The sequence below is a fragment of the Oreochromis aureus genome, linkage group 9 (genome assembly GCF_013358895.1).
Source record: "Oreochromis aureus strain Israel breed Guangdong linkage group 9, ZZ_aureus, whole genome shotgun sequence".
NCBI classification, from domain to species: Eukaryota; Metazoa; Chordata; class Actinopteri; order Cichliformes; family Cichlidae; genus Oreochromis; species Oreochromis aureus.
Genome location: NC_052950.1, coordinates 29182571 through 29201228, shown reverse-complemented (window position 1 = coordinate 29201228; position 18658 = coordinate 29182571). Strand labels below are relative to the sequence as shown.

Below are 18658 nucleotides of genomic sequence, written 5' to 3'. Positions count from 1 at the left end.
TCTGGTGTGAATGCGTTGGTGTCTATTTCGGGTTCCTCTCAGGCTGAAAGTTTTTCCACAGATGTCACAGCTGTATGCCTTAATTCCAGAGTGGGTAAGTAGATGACTCTGTAAGTGGCAACTGTGAGTAAAAGCTCTGCCACACTGATCACAGCTGTACGCTTTAACTCCACTGTGGATGAGTTGGTGTTTTTTTAGATGACCCTTCAAGGAAAAAGACTTTCCACACAAGTCACAGCTGAACGGTCTCTCTCCAGTGTGGATGATCTGATGCTCTTTTAGTGAAGCCTTCCTAGTAAAATCCTTCCCACACTCGTCACAGCTGTATGCCTTAATTCCAGAGTGGGTAACTAGATGCCTCTGTAAGCTGGTACTGTGAGTAAAAGCTCTGCCACACTGATCACAGCTGTATGCCTTAATTCCAGAGTGGGTAACTAGATGACTCTGTAAGCTGCTACTGTGAGTAAAAGCTCTGCCACACTGATCACAGCTGTACGGTTTAACTCCACTGTGGATGAGTTTGTGTTGTTTTAGGGAATCCTTCCTGGAAAAAGACTTTCCACACAAGTCACAGCTGAACGGTCTCTCTCCAGTGTGGATGACCTGATGCTGTTTTAGTTCATCCTTCACAGTAAAATCCTTCCCACACTCATCACAGGTGTATGTTTTCTCTTTCTTTCTTCTGTGAGGTTTGTCGGCCTCCTGAGAGCGCTGACTTCTCGCTCCATGTTGGTCCTGCAGTGACAGAGATACAAACAGAGGCAGTGAGTGAAATGCAGTCGTGGAACAAACTGAACCTTCAAACTCCCTCCATTAACACTAGTTTTAAACCTGAAGGTGGAGTGTGGCACCAAACACCTTAAAGGTCTCTTATCCCCACCTGCTGGTAGTTCTAACACATTACATCCAACCTGGTGCTAAAAATAATTCATGACTGTTTAAACTTTAAACACTAAAATCATGCCCATCCCTCCTGATTGTACACACAAACACAAACACACACACTTATATTTTTTTGTAATTTAAATTATTATTTTTATAATTTATATTATATTGTTGTTTCCTCAGTGTCCCTTCGAAAGAAGGGGCTGCTCTCACAGCTAGAGACATAAATGCTGCGGCAAGGAGGAGTCAGGACGCCAGGTCAACTACCGACCAATAACCTGCCTCAGTACTACATGGAAGCTCCTGTCAGGCATCATATCGGCTAAGATGAACGGGCACATGGGTCAATACATGAGCGGGGCACAGAAAGGGATTGGCAAGAATACCAGAGGCGCAAAACACCAGCTACTGGTAGACAGGACAGTCAGCCGAGACTGCAAGACCAGACTGACCAACCTGTGCACAGCCTGGATTGATTACAAGAAGGCCTATGACTCAATGCCCCACAGCTGGATACTTGAATGCCTAGAACTGTACAAGATCAACAGGACCCTGAGAGCCTTCATCAGGAACTCAATGGGGATGTGGCGCACAACACTAGAGGCCAACTCCAAGCCCATAGCACAAGTCACCATCAAGTGCGGGATCTACCAAGTAGATGCTCTGTCCCCACTGCTGTTCTGCATAGGCCTGAACCCCCTCAGTGAGATCATTAACAAGACTGACTACGGATACCGACTACGGAACGGAGCGGTTGTCAGCCACCTCCTGTACATGGATGACATCAAGCTGTATGCCAAGAGTGAACGAGACATCGATTCACTGATACACACTACCAGGATATACAGCAATGACATTGGAATGTAATTCGGACTGGAGAAGTGTAGTCGGATGGTAACAAAGAGAGGGAAGGTAGTCAGAACTGAGGGGATTGAACTACCAGAAGGCAACATTGCAGACATAGAGGACAGTTACAAGTACCTGGGGATCCCGCAAGCGAATGGGAACCATGAAGAGGCCGCTAGGAAAGCTGCAACCACCAAATACCTGCAGAGGGTCAGGCAAGTCCTGAGGAGTCAGCTGAACGGTAAGAACAAGATCCGGGCCATCAACACCTACGCCCTGCCTGTGATCAGGTACCCTGCTGGGGTAATAGGCTGGCCAAAGGAGGAGATAGAAGCCACTGACATAAAGACAAGAAAGCTCCTTACCATGCATGGAGGGTTTCACCCCAAGTCCAGCACCCTGAGGCTGTACGCTAAGCGGAAGGAAGGGGCCGGGACTGCTGAGTGTCAGCACCACAGTCCAGGATGAGACAAGAAACATCCACGAATACATCACGAAGATGGCCCCAACTGACAGCGTGCTCAGTGAATACCTCAGGCAGCAGAAACCCAAGAAAGAGGAGGAAGGCGAGGAACCATCATGGAAGGACAGGCCCCTGCACGGTATGTACCACCGGCAGATAGAGGAGGTGGCTGATATCCAGAAATCCTACCAGTGGCTGGACAAAGCTGGACTGAAAGACAGCACAGAGGCACTAATCATGGCAGCACAGGAACAAGCTCTGAGTACAAGATCCATAGAGGCTGGGGTCTATCACACCAGGCAAGACCCCAGGTGCAGGCTGTGTAAAGATGCCCCTGAGACAATCCAGCACATAACAGCAGGGTGCAAGATGCTAGCAGGCAAGGCATACATGGAACGCCATAACCAAGTGGCCGGCATAGTGTACAGGAACATCTGTGCCGAGTATAACCTGGAAGTCCCGAGGCCAAAATGGGAGATGCCCCAAGGGTGATGGAGAATGACCGAGCTAAGATCCTGTGGGACTTCCAGATGCAGACGGACAAAATGGTGGTGGCTAACCAACCGGACATAGTGGTGGTAGACAAACAGAAGAAGACGGCTGTAGTGATCGATGTAGCGGTTCCGAATGACAGCAATATCAGGAAGAAGGAACACGAGAAGCTGGAGAAATACCAAGGGCTCAGAGAAGAGCTCGAGAGGATGTGGAGGGTGAAGGTAACGGTGGTCCCCGTGGTAATCGGAGCACTAGGTGCGGTGACTCCCAAGCTAGGCGAGTGGCTCCAGCAGATCCCGGGAACAACATCGGACATCTCTGTCCAGAAGAGCGCAGTCCTGGGAACAGCTAAGATACTGCATGGGACCCTCAAGCTCCCAGGCCTCTGGTAGAGGACCCGAGCTTGAAGGATAAACCGCCCGCAGGGGCGTGCTGGGTGTTTTTTTTTTTTTTTTTTATATATAAAAGTTATAGAAATAGATATATATATATATAGATATACACACACACATATACATATATATGTATATATATATGTAAATAATCATTTAGTGATAATAAATCGTATGTTTATTTATTTGTTTATTCAAAAGGAACCCCATTAGCTTCCACAACAGATGTTGCTCGCCTTCCGTCAAATACTATCACATAAAATATTATACAATAAAGTGGATTCAAGATATCCACATAATTTGGCTCTTACATCCACAGTGAGGTTTCACAATTGTTAAAACATAAGCAATCAATAATAATAATAATAATATCAATAACATTGAGGCACATTACACAAATTTCAAAAACAAATCATCTCTTACAATATTTACAACAACTAAAAACTCTGTAAATCGACTTGTTTCATTGAAGTTTTGAATAGTTGCTAATTCTCCAATTTTATAAGGTAATTTATTCCACTTAAAAGATGCCACAAATATAACAGTTTTACAAAAAGTTACTTTTAACTCGAGCATTTACTAAATTGCAGTTTGTTGAAAACTGTGTAATATGATTATGTATTTCATCTGGATACTGCAGCTGAGCAGAAATAAATGTGGTGTGTTTAACAGAATTGCTTTCTTTATAACTACAAGTAAGCCATAGAATATTTTAGCCTGTACAGGAAGCCAAGAAAGTTGATTATGCATTTTATCAATATTAGTATAGTATGAAGATCTTAACACTAATCTGGACGCCTTATTCTGGACTAACTGAAGTCTGTTAAGATCTGTCTTATTAGCTGCTGACCAAATGATTGAACAATACTCCAGATGAGACATTACTAGTGCATTAATGACATCTTTCATAATTGAAGAAGTGATACAGAAAGAGCATTTCATAGCCATAGCTATGCCTTGTCCCATTTTCTTAATAACAGAGTCGATGTGCTGAGACCATGAAAGGTGGTGATTTATGGTAACTACTTACGAGCACCTGCAATCGTTCTGGTGCTGTGACATAAAAACAAAACGCTGACCCCTGACTCTGGCACACAGTTTTACCTCTTTTGCTCATTTTAATGTGTGATTAGTGCACGATCAGCTGGGCCATATCATACCGTTCATAGTAATACCGGTATAATGTTGGGCAACGATAGGAAAGTGAAATATGACGATAGAATATGGGTAAAACGCGCATGTGCAGTGCCTTTGTTTTCATACGCACATGGAGGAAAAAGCATGGCGGCGACGGAGAATGAGAAGGGCGAAAGCGGATCGTTGAATGAAACAGATGAACCAGAACTGGTTTGTAAAAATGCTGCAACTTCAGTGGTGTGGAACTGGTTTAGCTTTCATCCGTCAGATACACAACAAAGCACTATTTGTGGTAGGACATGCTAGCAGGCCGTCGTTATTACTGTGTTTTTTGTGGAGTTGTAAAGTATTTTGTCTAGTGTCAATTATATCGTCAGTTATATTGTTATCGCAAATTTTCAAATGTATATCGTGATAAATATTTTTGGTCATATCGCCCTGCTCTGTCTGTCACCTTCTGTGTTGAGCTCATTGTTTCCTCTGTAGTGGCTGAGCTGAGTCCAAGTAGCTGAAAATGTTCCTCTGCTGCTCCGTCAGACTCTTCTCCTCCTGCTGATCAGCTGGGACACAAAACAGATCTTTGTTAGGCTCCACACTGCACTGAAGAGTCAAAGTGTCTCATATGTTCATCTGACAAGTAAAGAACACATTTTTGCTTCCTGAGGTGGGCAACTTATTGGAAACAAACACAAAAGGTTTGAGCACTGATACCTGGCATTGCTGGCATTGAAAGATGCAATGCCAGCAATGAGGATTGTCAAGACTAAAACCAATCATTAAGCAAAGACAACAGGGATCATTTGTTTCTGTTCATTTAGCATTCACAACATTTGTAGTTGCCTTCTGTACAGGGGAAGTCCACGCACACTGTGTGGTACCGCCATCCGCAGAAGGTGCATTCAATCTCTGTAAGAAAAACTAGATTGTCTGAGACTGAAATGATATTAACAAAAGGAGTGGTGATTTGTAAAACTTCAGGTGTATGATAAGGTGAAAACAAATACACAATTGCATGTCATGTAGTTGAAGGTTTTTTTTCTTCTTTTGGAAGACCGGAAAACACTGAAAGTTACAAATGTATTGTGCTTGAAACAAATTCAAAATAGGTGATAAAGTTAGCTGCACATGTGTGTCACAAGTAAATCTGGCTGTATAATAAACAGAAACAAGTGATCCCTGCTGTCTTTGCTTAATGATTGGTTTGAGTCTTGACAATCCACATTGCATCTTTCAATATGTTTGTGGGTAGATTTGAATGCACCAGTGTAAGTGCAGCCACTCAGACTCTACTCAATGTGGTCATAGAAACAGGTGCAGATGTGTCACGAGTTAATCTAGTAGTAGGCTATGGTACTTGGCCACAGGTGGCAGTAGTGGACTGACCTCCATTGGAGACTGCTCCAGCTGCTATGTGATAGTGGATCTGCTACAAATTGAAGATCATATGCAAGTTTTGGAAATTAACCCTTGTATTATATGTTGAAAAACAAAAAAATGACATTGATTTTGTTGCGGGTCATTTTGACCCATACTGTGTAAATCCACTCAGAATTGTTAAAAAACTGCAATAAAACAATAGCAACTTTATTTTCCATTAGATAAACACGTAGAACACAGACATACAACAGTTTGACTTTCCATAACTATTTTTAGGAACAATTTGGTTTTTCGTCCTTTCAAACACGTTTCTTTTGAACTTGCCCAACGTTCTCAGTTTTTCAATGTTCAACATTTTCAATTCTGTCCACATGATGGACAGAATGTAACTGTGTGCTTTCTGCAGATGTACTTCTTGCATATCTCACAAAAAGTGCTTGTTTTAAAACAGGAATCTTCCTAACTAAGATTTAAAACAAAAGATTTCTACGTCTCCTCCAGACTCAAAAACAAATGACAAACCAATCGACACACCTGAGTCACTGACTTTCTTCAATCCTCTCACTCTCACTGGCTCTTTTATTACTAATCACTGTGTAACTGCTGTAATTTCACAGTAACTGCCATCTCCTTACAAATGTTCATTAGATTAACCACACTTATACAGACTGTATATAACTACCAACTCTCCAGCCATGTTGATGGATTGCCTATGTTGGCCGGAAATATTAATTTCCAGAGAAAAGACACAGACAGACTATGCTTATGACATGTGATGTGACAACACTAATGAAATATTGATGTGTCATATTTGTCCAAGGCGTATTTCATTGTTATGGAAAAAGAGAATATTAAAATCATGATGAACAGGGGTGGTGATTTCTATGACTTTGTGTAATATAATTTGGAATTTTGTACAAATGTAGGCCAATAATAAATACATGATATCATTTCATCCATTTCAAAGGTTTATTTGCATGATGCACAAACAGACACAATTGAAAGGTACAAATGTGTTGTGCATGAAACGAATTCAAACGTGGTGCAGATGTGTGTCACAAGTTGATCTGGCTGTAGGCTGTGGCACTTGGCCAGAGGTGGCGCTGGTTGATTCGAGTCCATGTTAGTGCACACAAAGTAAACTGCACGCTTTAGTTGTGAAGCAAAAACGCTGAAATCGGAGTAATAACACGTTCGAGGGGAACGATAACGACGACAAGAGTCTCCCGATCGTTTACTCTTGCTGTCCTGTGAACAGCATCGGCGTGGTGTTAATTGTTTGCCGTTTTCGCGATCGCGTCGTGCATGAGGATATCACCAGGTAAACGCGCGACATTTTTAAACATTTTGTTGTTCAACAGCATCAAGACTGACGGAGTGTGTTTGAGATAACCTCACCATTCTTCTTTGGCAGTAGTAGTCTTTAGCAGCGTTTAAATAACCGTTATCAGATTTGATGTTTTTGTTACAGACTTTTCAAAAAAGTGTTTTGCTTTTCTTTCACAAATGTGGGGGTTAAATTGTGTTAAAATGAACTAAACAGTGATGTCATGTTTTGTGATGAGGACCCAGGCACAGAGAGACTTGATGAATTTAAGAATCTTATGATTTAATAAGGAAATTTGCAGACTTGCACAGAGAGGGTAAAATTATGATGACTGATAATGGAAATGAAGACAACAGACGATGAGGACAGGGAGGAACAGGGATTTAAATGCACCAAGGAGACAGTCAGAGGGAACACGGGACAACGGGAGACATTTAAGGATGCAGGGACTGACAGAGACGGGGAAGAAGTCTCATCGTGACGAGTAAAGTTTACCTTGCCTGGATGGGCAGCTCTCTGGGTGCTCAACACCCCCAAAGCTCTGATCTTAGAATGGCCCCTGATGGTGGCTCCGGGAGATTTTCGGGAGGGGCCCTTAAATTCTGGATGTGGCAACATCACTAACCTTGTCAAACACCTCAGAGTAAATCACATCACAGAATATGTCGAGCGTATGTTGAGGCGAATTGAAGAGGAGGACAGGGACAGGTGCTGCTAGGGCGAGACAGACGTCTCTCACGGAGTCCTTTAGTGCTGCAGGCAGGCAAGGTGTTCAAATAGCGCACAACCTCAGTTTTTTTATTTCTATATGATGAATTTTGCATTATTAAGTGATAAGAACAAGTAATCTGATGTCCTGTAATCATTTTGATGCTATAATTTGAGACACAATAAATAAAATAAGTTTTTGTACAAAGTATCAGTGTCGGATCAGTATCGTGGATACCACCCTGAATATTACTTGGTATCGGATCGGAAAGGAAATCAGTGGTATCGCACATCACTACTCCGCAACTGCCTCGTTTGAGTTTTGGACGAAATGGATTCTGGGATATTGCATTTCGTCATTTCGAGCTGATTGGAGACAAGAACAGCCAATCAGATATTTTTGCATCCAAGTCTGTGATTGGCTGGTTTTGTGGCACAACTATAACGGTGTAGAGAAAGAGTTGAGCGCGCACGGGCAGAAATGTTGAGAGCACGAGCAACACATTGCGAGCGAGCGCAAATGCAAACGCTGAGCGAGAGGGGCTGCTATTGTGTGTATGTATGGATAATAGCAAACACTGAAATACATTTTTTGCACGCAGAAATGAATTTTGTTCACTCAAATTCAGCTTTTCTTTGCTCAAAATAAATTTGTCCTCAAAATACAACACTTGCACCTGCAAACTTGTTTTTACGTGCGCTCAATTTTTTTTTACGTGCGCTCAGAATAGTGGCACAAAAATAACGCCATACCCGAGAGCCGTCGCCAGTCCCCTTCAAGCCCTTCCCCAAACTGCAGCACTATTCACACTTCCTCATCGTTACCAAGGATGTGGTCCCTGCTAGTGAAATCTATTCGTTTGCACACTTACACACACACAGCTGTGGTTTCCTGTTTTGCTACACTCTGGAGAGCCTCGCCTTTAACGGTCTTCTCTCACAGAGAGCAACAGAAAACTTCATTCAGAAAACTTCGAAAAACTCGAGATTGACTGAACTCAGTTCAAAGTTACCTTGGCACTTACCTTTAGATGTGAGAGGTAGTGATGGTCCGCTTGAAGCTGATGCTCCGGTGCGTGTGTCAAAAAGATCAACACGCTGCTTCAGAAGCACTGTGTCGAGGCTTGATTCGTTTGGCCAGAGTCACATGATTAGTGACGTCTGAAGCTTCATTAGAACGTACTTTTTTTTTTTAATTGAACTTTATTGAAACACATTGAGTGTAGAACATACAAACAGATGAAGTTTACGGAAGAACATGAACATACAGAACCAGGAGTAAAAAATATCTTATGAGTACACACAAAAATTCACATATATATATTGTTCTGAGAGGCTTGTTGTTGGTTGAGTCTGATATTGATTGTATGTACAATTCCATATCCTTATAAAAAAGGCAGAAATATGATGTTTTATTAATAAACTTACATTTATGGATAAAAATCTTAAGCTAAAAGTATTAAAAAATTTATTATTAAAAAAACCCATTTATCATTCTTCCCGGAGAACTTAAAGAAACAGAATAAATCATTTTCCCATCATTAAGAAAACTCCTTTAAAATATGGACATTAACAAAACTGCTAAATTCCTTCCAGAATCTCTGTGTAGAGGAACAGTACAAAAAAAGATGTGCCACAGTTTCTGGATGATCCCCACAGAAAGTTCAATTAGTATTTATGTCTCTTTTAAATGTTACCATATAGTGACTGGCTGGGTAACATTTATGAAGAATTTTATATGAGATTTCCTTCACCTTGTTTACAATTAGATATTTATGGGGGATCATCCAGACTGTCTTCCAGGTGATATCTGGAACATGTCGGTTCCGGTAAGATATTATATATATGGGAGAGACACGATATCTTCTTGGAATAAACTACATATTCTCTTATTGCTGTTACCAAGTTCCTGTGAAAAGCAGATTTTTCCCACTGCTGACTCAGCTGGATCAGGGAGAGTGACTGAGGTGGATATTGAACTGTCAGTGTTTTATATAAGATTAAAGTACCTGAGGGTATGGCACCAAGCACCACTGAGAATTCCCGAATACTGATGGGAAAATTATATAGTGTAAGGAATTCATTGTAAGTAAGCAGTACTCCCTCTTTATTAACCAGCTGAGCCACCAATAGGATCCCATTTTGGACCCAAGTTTCCAGGAAAAGTGATTTATTTTGAAATAAAATATCTCTGTTGTTCCAGATGAGGTATTTGTGTGGTGAGAAGTTGTGTTTATAAATGAGGGTCCACGCTAAGAGGACCTGCTTATGGTTGCTTATGGTTTTTCCATATAAAATTAAAGAGCACGCGGCCAATGTCTTTACTAATTTTCTTATCCAGATGTAAGGAGAGAGCAGCATATGCCAGTCGGGATATCCCTTCAGCTTTAGTAATTAACACTCTACCTTTCAGAGATAAATCCCTTTGCAGCCACTGGTTGAACTTTTTTCGGATTTTTTTGTATAATCGGAGTGAAGTTTGACGAGCATCTTGACTTTTGGTCTTTGGATATTAACAGTTGATGGCAAACATCTTTGAAACCCATGTGACTTCTTATTTAACATAAATGATACAGATAGCATTTGCAGTGCAGCCTTTAATTGCTAGCAATTCACATTTTTTTAGATTTAGACATAAACCAGATGCCTCAGAGAAATCACTAATAACACTAAGGGCTGGACGGATTTGATTTGCATTCTTCAAGAAGTGGTGGTGTCATCAGCTAGCTGGCTGATGATGAGCTCCTTATCAGCTATGGTGATTCCTTGTAAGTAGTAATATACCGGCAGTATTTTTTGCCCCGCCTCCACCCCCCACACCCCTCAGCCCCTCCCCACCACGTGTACATGAGTGTGTTGCCCCCCTGGAGTGACAGGTGCCTGGGAGGGGTGCGATCCTAGAGCCCGCAGCTGTGTATTGAAATAAAGAGGCACAGATCATGAACTTGTTTATGATTCAACTGCAGGATTTATTCTGCAGATTCGCCTCCCAGGGGGGTTTACGCTCCTCCTGAGTGCTATGCGCCACCTAGTGGTATCTTTTAAGTAATGGCATGGAAGATGTAAAGTGTAATTAGAAAATACTGAATCAACACTTAACGATGTAACAAAGACCAAAATATAACTGGGGTGTTCCCTTTTTTTCTTGTATGAAAACATAAACTGAACTAACATCCCCATAAGTCCTTTTATCTCTTAACTTTTTAACTATTAGTTTAATCCAGATTTATCAGCCATACATTTCAACTTAAACACATATGTTAACCTTTTACAAGTGCGTGTACGCGTGCGTGTCCCCCTGTAGCCGGTGGCTTTGCTCGTGCATGTGAGTTCAGGGTTCATATGAGTTCACATGTGTTCAATAGAATTTTATTTAATGAAACCATTGTGTGTTTTATTTAAACTGTTTTTAAGGATTGTATAGGTCTCAGTGCTCTGTTATTTACACATAGATGATTTAACTAGTTTAGGAGCATTTTACTTTTCTTTTGTGCTCTGAAGCACACAGAGGCTAATAGTTTTAAACAGTGCCATAAATAACAGGTATCCCTTTAGAAATAAACTTTTCTTGTGATACTTCTAAAAACACATATTCATACCTAGCCACGCTAGCACTGTATAAACCCCCAATTTTCCTTTAATGCAACTAGCCCTATAATTATCTACTAGTCACAAACACACTGCAACAGTAAGACTCAATGATTACACATAGATGATTTAACTGCTTTAGGGCATTTCACATTCTTGGTACTGGAAGCACACAGGGCCTATAGTTTTTAAACAGAGTACCACAAACAACATGTATCCCTTTAGAAATAAACTTTTCTTGTGATACTTCTAAAAACACATATTCATATCATACCTAGCCACACTAGCACTGTATCAACCCCCTATAATTATCTAGTAGCCACACTCTGTAACAGTAAGACTCGATGATTAGACATAGGGGGTTACAGGTAATCTCCCAACAGTCAGCAAAACAAGTCATAAAACAATAAAAGCGGGTTCTTTATCAAGAACATCCCAGCACACACATCCCAACTGTAGTTCCATAGTTTCCACCTTTTTTCATTACAAACAGTTCCTTTATCTCTCCATGTCAGAGGTCAACTGAAACCATGTCCAACTGAACCTCCAAAGGTTTTTCCAGGACAATGACACCTCCTAGTGACTAACTGTACCTCTGTAGTTTCAACCTTTTTCATTACAAACTGCTCTTTTATCTGTCAATTACACTTTCTACTGACCAACCGAACCTCCGAGGGGTTTTCTTTACATCCTACTCTTTTATCTCTACTTCTCAGAGGTCAACTGAAACCAACCCCACCTATATAAAAACACCCTAATCAGACTGTCACGGTTCTGGGTCAGTGTTGACCCAGCATTTTGAGTTTCTTATATTTTGGTTTATTTTTGCATTATGGATTATTTTCTGATGTTCTGGTGCTTTGTTCATTATTATTATTAGCAATAAAGCTGTGTATTTTGAAGTTTCTTCCGCCTCCGTGAGTCCTGCATTTTGGGTCCTCTCTTCCTGCCTGCCTACAAACAGACATGACACAGACACCCTGTATTTTTCCTCACTACTACACATCAGCCCTTGCGAGCACAACGCTTGTTCAGCAGGACGGACAGCAAAGCTAACAGTGTTCTTTTGTTGTTTAACATGGACTTCATATATGGTAAGTAAAACAAGACTGTTAATGTATTTTTAAATTTATATCATAGCATATCATAGGATACTCAATGTGTTTTCTTTTCTAAAACCAAAGCCTGATTTTTAGGAGCTCATCACAACGGGACAGCATACATTTCACATACACAAGGTTTGTGTTTCTTTTTAAAAAAAAAAAAAAAACTCGCTCACACAAAAACAGTTTATGTCTCGTTGTTTTAGGAGCAATCTTATCTGTTTCTGTTAGGATGCATGGGTCGTTGACCCAGAGGTTTTGAGTTTATTATATTATTTATCATTTCTAGTCTTTGGTTTCTTTGTTAGAGTTCTGTCTTATGGTTTATGTCTCTGTGTTCTCTAGTTGCTGTCTCCTGTGTTCAGTCAGAGTCTGTGTGTGTAGTTCAGTCTGCGTTATGTTTCCTGTTTTACTTTGGAGGTGCGTGTCTTATGTTAATGTGTCTGGTTTTGCTTCCCCTGTTTCGTTAGGCCTGATTTGCCCCAGCTGTGTTTCCCTCCTGTTGCCCATTCCCTGATTGCTCCCTCTATGTATTTAAGCCCTGTGTTTCAGTTTGTCATTGTTGCGATCTCCCTTATCTTGCTGTGTGTTCTGTCTGTGTAAGTTTAACCTGGAAGTCTCAGTTTTGTTACCTTTTGGAGTTCAGCATTAAAGCTGTATTTAAGTTCACCTTTGTCTCCGACTGTCTGCACATTGGGTCCTCCTACTACCACTCCTGCCTGCACACAGCCTTCACATAACAGTTTCTCATATAGTACCATTCAAAATGTATGTTTCTGTCTCTTTCTACAGGATCACAAGCCTATATAGGGCAAACTACACCTTAAAAACACAGGGTATATACAGTGTTACACATGTTTTAAATATAAGAGTGTTTTGTTTAAACCGTGCATTAACTGTCCTTATCCCCCCGGACACAGGGTCAATAAGCTGTCCAGAAATACCTACAGCAGCGGGAGCAATAAGACCAAGCCTTACATTAGGTATGTATACAAGTCTCTGTGTACATGACAACCAATTTAAAGGAAAAAAAAGGTTTAAATATTTACAAATGTTCTAATACACCAGACCTGAGACAGAGTACGCAGCGTGTCAAGAACCGGGGCCATCCAGAATAACACAGACCAATGTGTGAGTGTAGTCATAAATAAATCAAAAGACCCAAACATATCCTGTTGTTTTGAAATGATACACTGTGTGTGTGTGTGTGTGTGTGTGTGTGTGTGTGTGTACGGGTTCGTACTATCCTGGTGGGGACCAAAATCTGACATTTACTATCCTGGTGGGGACTTTCTGCACCGTGGGGACCAAAATCCAGGTCCCCTCGGGGTTGAAAGCAATTTTCACACTCAAAATGCGGTTTTACTGTCAGGGTTACAATTAGGTTATGGTTAGGTTTAGGGTAAGGGTTAGGGTTAGGCATTCATTTTTAATGGTTAGGGTTAGGGTAAGGGGCTAGGGAAAGCATTATGTCAATGGGATGTCCCCACGAAGATAGCAAACCAGACGTGTGTGTGTGTGTGTGTGTGTGTGTGTGTGTGTGTGTGTGTGTGTGTGTGTGTGTGTGTTTAACACACGTCTATCTCCACAGCAATCACACAACCCCTTCCCACGATGCGGACCATGACGACCCCTTGATGCTTTTGGAATATATACGCGATATTGAACTCCCAGAACAACAAGAAAAACCACAAGCTTTGTGCAACAATGGAGACTAAGAACCATTCTTCATCACCGGACCATACATACACGCGAGTGCCTGCCTTGTGATTTCAGCGATATTCCTGAGTACAGCCTATCAGATTTCAATATAGTTGACATACCCACTACGCCAGAATGTCTCAGAAACAACAGTGATACAGACATAGGTTTTGAAGAAGGCTGCATAACAGACTCGCAAATATCACAGACATATAACGCATACTTAAATGCAGCAAACACCTCTAATTTTGATCAGAGCCATTCTGCTTCAAACAACGATATACTATCTTTGATCGATGCTAAACTCAGCCAACATCAACAAGCAGTACAGAGGGATGTGCAAGAAATAGCAGCTAAAGTCAGCCAACATCAAGAAGCAGCACAGGGGGACTTGCAATTAATAGCAGTGGCTCTAACTAGTACCCAGCAGGCAATAAACAATACCTGGGGTTTATTAGATCTCATTAGTACCAGATTGTTAAATCACTGACTTTTAAAGTCTACACCATGGACCCACCCTGTAAATTATTCAAACACAATGATGGTACCTCCACTCGAGCTAAATGGTTTCACTTTGAGGCTTTTAACCAGTGGGCTGCGCAAATAATAAACAAATGCGAAGTTTTGCATGCAAGACTTAGTAGTGTCGCTGTAGCAGACAGTCCTGTGTCTAATGCACGTCCTTGTCCAACTCATTCTGAAGCTGTTGCCGATGATGCTGTTTATATCGATGTTGTTGCTCATGCAACCGATTCACATCCAGATATGCTGCTGCTGCCGCTGCTGTAGGGACTGTTGTTACTCAGGCTACCGCTGATTGTCTTATTGCTGAGGCTTCTGTCACAGCTGATCGGGAGTGTGCACCTGGCGTACATGCGTATCTGGGTGCCGCTACAGCTGCTGCTGACGCATCACCACACAACCCCTCAAACAATGGAAATTCCTTAAGTGTTAACCATTCACAAACAGGTGCTGCAGTATTCGAGCCCATTGTTCAGTCTGGGGCAGGCAGTCACAGTCAGCGTAGCATTAGAGAGATACTTAATTTCAACGCCCGAGAATTGCGTGAGCGCCTTGATTTTAGGGACATAAGTCTTGATGATCCAGAACAAGTGTCAGAAAGAGTTAGAAGCTGCTTAGCCAATGTGATAGAGCTTTGGCTGGATCTCAGCAGGGTCATGTTCTAAATGTGGTCCTGCGTGGACCCTCGTTGGCTTCAGATGGTCAAGCTGTTTTAAATCCTGATGATCAGTATGACCCTGACCTGTTTCTCGACCAAATAGCTCAAGTTATGCAAAGTAATGACGAATTTATAGGTGATGGTGAATTAGAGTTTATTGTCACGGTTGTGCAAAACAGTAGCGGTGGCGGTGCTATAATTCGCAGGGTTTGTGGAGTGTTCTGATGGTGAGAGATAGCAAACCACAGATCGTTCTATTGAGAGATATGGAGCCAGAGAGGCAGAGGAGAGGTTCTGTCGTGTGGGAGTATTTTTTTGTTTGATTTTGGTCAGTTTTGGTTGGGTTTGCCAGTTTTGTGTTCTTTTTTTTTTTCTTTTTTTTTCTTTTTGTGGGTTTATTTTATCTAAAAACTTGTCAAATTGTCAAAATCTGCTTTTCATAATGTACATATCATGAAATAACTTTAGAAAGACTTCCATTTGACTCTTTTACATTTAATGTAATAAAAATATATACTTTATTTTTAAAGTAATCTTAAATGTTATTCTACAAATGTGCAGCAATTTAATGTGTTTATTCTTTTTAACTGATAGTCTGTGGAACCCAGGACGACCAGATACCTGCATCTCTACCAGTTTCTGTGCACTCCAGCCTCTTCTGAGAGGGTTTTTTAAGGCAGGAGAAATTACTCCATGAAAACAAGCAGACTCGGCCATCACACAGTGGAACAAATTCTCTTCTTAAATAAAAATGAAGGGTTACCTTAAATGCATCATGTTTTTAATTTGCAAGTTAATAAGCATTTTCCTTTCCAGTTCACAATCAATTCTGCCCCAGGTCAAAAATATGTATAAAAATATTGGCCTAATATAATATTATTAATAAACATACCTGTTCAGCTGTCCAGTGATTAATTGTATTAGTACATGGAGGCAGGGCCTCACAGCAGAAGCATACTCCATAATGTGTTGTACATTATAATGTGTATATTACATGTATTTTTAAATTATTACTATCTACCAACATCAAGAAGTTGCAAACAAAGAGAGACCACACCGTGGCGCTTGTTTAAACAAGGAAAGTTGATCAAAATGTTTTAAACAAATAAACAATTTTTTCACCCAAAAAATACATGTTCAAAGCAACACAACGGTGACCCAATATCAGACAGGAATGTAAACTCCACTCTGTAGAGTTGGCTGTCATTATCGAGCAGTTAGTTTCAGTTCGTTGTAGATTCAAGCTGCTCTTCATATTTTTGCCCACCAGATGTCACCAGACAGGACTGTTGAAAAGCTTCAAGTAATGAACCGTTTTTCAATACAAGCTTCAATTCTTCAGAAAGCTTCATTTGCCCATCACTAGAAATTGTGCATTAGCGCCACCAACTGGTGTGGAGTGTGGACCGAAATGACAAAATAAAAAAAAATCCCCCAAACAAATGAGTCTGCCTTAAAACCCCAAATATGGCCCGATAGCTTTCACTTATAGAGTTCTTGCGAAATAAAACAACTAAGTCCACTTTCACTTTCATATCGTAAAGCTTTTTGATCAGTCGTCTTTCAGCATCATACTACTGACAATGCAATAAAACCATGTCCTATTGTTGCCTGTTCTCTACTGCACTCTCACACTCCCTGTACGGTGTTTCCTTTTAAAAGTAATTTGCCATTCAAACCAGTGTGCCCGAATCTAAGTCGAGATATAACCGTCTCCTCTCTCTCCAAAAGTTGAATCTGTTCATCTGGACGTAGCGTTTTGCTTCCTGTGCTTCTCATTTCTCCTATTTTCCTTTGGACTTTGTAAAACCATCGCCCTTTCCTCTCTTCCTCTCATCGCTTTTGCCACCTTTCCTTCATTTTGTGCCGTATTATACTCTTGATCTCTGTCCTACTAACAACAACAACAACAACAATAAACTTTATTTATATAGCACATTTAAAAACCAGTGGTATACCAAAGTGCTGAACATGTGAGAGGGTCAGATGTAAGTAAAAGAGAAAGACGAAGCCCATGGCAAAGTACCAAACATGCTAGCAGGTTAATGGCATTAAAAACACAGAAATACATATAAAAGCATATTAGAACATTGTGTGTAAAATATAAAAGAGTCAAGAAAAATGTAAAATAATTAAAAGAGGTTAAGAATAGAATGAAGGTAGCAACAAGTATTAAACTAACTAACTAACTAACAAAAAAGCATTAACTGGTAGAAAAGGCGAGGTTAAATAAATAGGATTTTAACTGCGATTTGAAAGATTGAATGGAATCGGACTCAAAGGTGGCAATGGGGAGGTTATTCCACAGGTCAGGTGCAGCCAAGGCAAACGTGCGGTCACCTCTAGTCTTCAGCCGGGTCTCGGCTGTACCAAAAGTGACTGGGAAGACGATCTTAGTGCTCTAGCAGGGCTGTATAGTCTAGTTTTGCCCTCATAAGAAATGTTCTTAGCCCAAGCTGCTCTCGGAATTTTGTCTTTTATGTCATACCTCTGAACATTAACCTGGGTAGACTTTGCAATCACTGTGTCTTGCGGCTTTGGTCCCAGTGATCCGTGAGTACGCTGAATCTGCAAACCCTCATTTTCCAGAAGGGAAATTCTTTCTTTAAGCTGTACTGAATGCCATCATATCATTCCCCTCAGCACCTTCTTTAATTCCATATATAAGGAGATTGTTGTGATGCAATCTTCCTCCCAGGTCCGTGACTTTGGTCTGGAGAGTTTTCTGCTGGTCCAGACAGCGAATTAGCGCATCTCTCAGGTCCACATTTTCTGTCTCAAGTTTGCTCACATGTTGTTCTACTTCAGTTAACTTAGTGCCGTGATTAAGGATATCCACGATGATATCTCTTCAATTCAATTCAATTTTATTTATATAGCGTCAAATCACAACAGTCGGATTTGGGAGACAGACAGCCTCAGTAGATCCTATAATAACAGATACAGAGAAAAACTCAACAATCATATGACCCCCTATGAGCAAACACTTTGGCGACAGTGGGAAGGAAAAACTCCCTTTTAACAGGAAGAAACCTCCGACAGAACCAGAATCAGGGAGGGGAGGGGCCATCTGCTGAGACCGGCTGGGGTGAGAGAAGGAAAACAGGATAAAGACATGCTGTGGAAGAGAGACAGAGATTAATAACAGATATGATTCAATGCAGAGAGGTCTATTAACACATAGTGAGTGAGAAAGGTGACTGGAAAGGAAAAACTCAATGCATCATGGGAATCCCTTGGCAGCCTACGCCTATTGCAGCATAACTAAGGGAGGATTCAGGGTCACCTGGTCCAGCCCTAACTGTATGCTTTACCAAAGAGGAAAGTTTTAAGCCTAATCTTGAAAGTAGAGATAGTGTCTGTCTCCCGAATCCAAACTGGAAGCTGGTTCCACAGAAGAGGGGCCTGAAAACTGAAGGCTCTCCCTCCCATTCTACTTTTAAATACTCTAAGAAC

At 41.1% G+C, this 18658-nt stretch overlaps 1 long non-coding RNA gene across 3 annotated transcripts; it reads left to right on the top strand.

Moving 5' to 3' along the window:
- The first annotated feature begins 11875 nt into the window (after nucleotides 1-11875).
- LOC120441879 lies at nucleotides 11876-15381 on the top strand. Of its 3 annotated transcripts, none has more exons than XR_005614343.1 (4): nucleotides 11876-12312; nucleotides 13242-13304; nucleotides 13390-13452; nucleotides 13913-15381. It is a non-coding gene; the product is annotated as an uncharacterized LOC120441879 (long non-coding RNA). The 3 variants fall into 3 exon arrangements; XR_005614344.1 differs by lacking the exon at nucleotides 11876-12312 and adding an exon at nucleotides 12415-12456; XR_005614345.1 differs by lacking the exon at nucleotides 11876-12312 and adding an exon at nucleotides 13066-13157.
- The last annotated feature ends 3277 nt before the right edge of the window (nucleotides 15382-18658 follow it).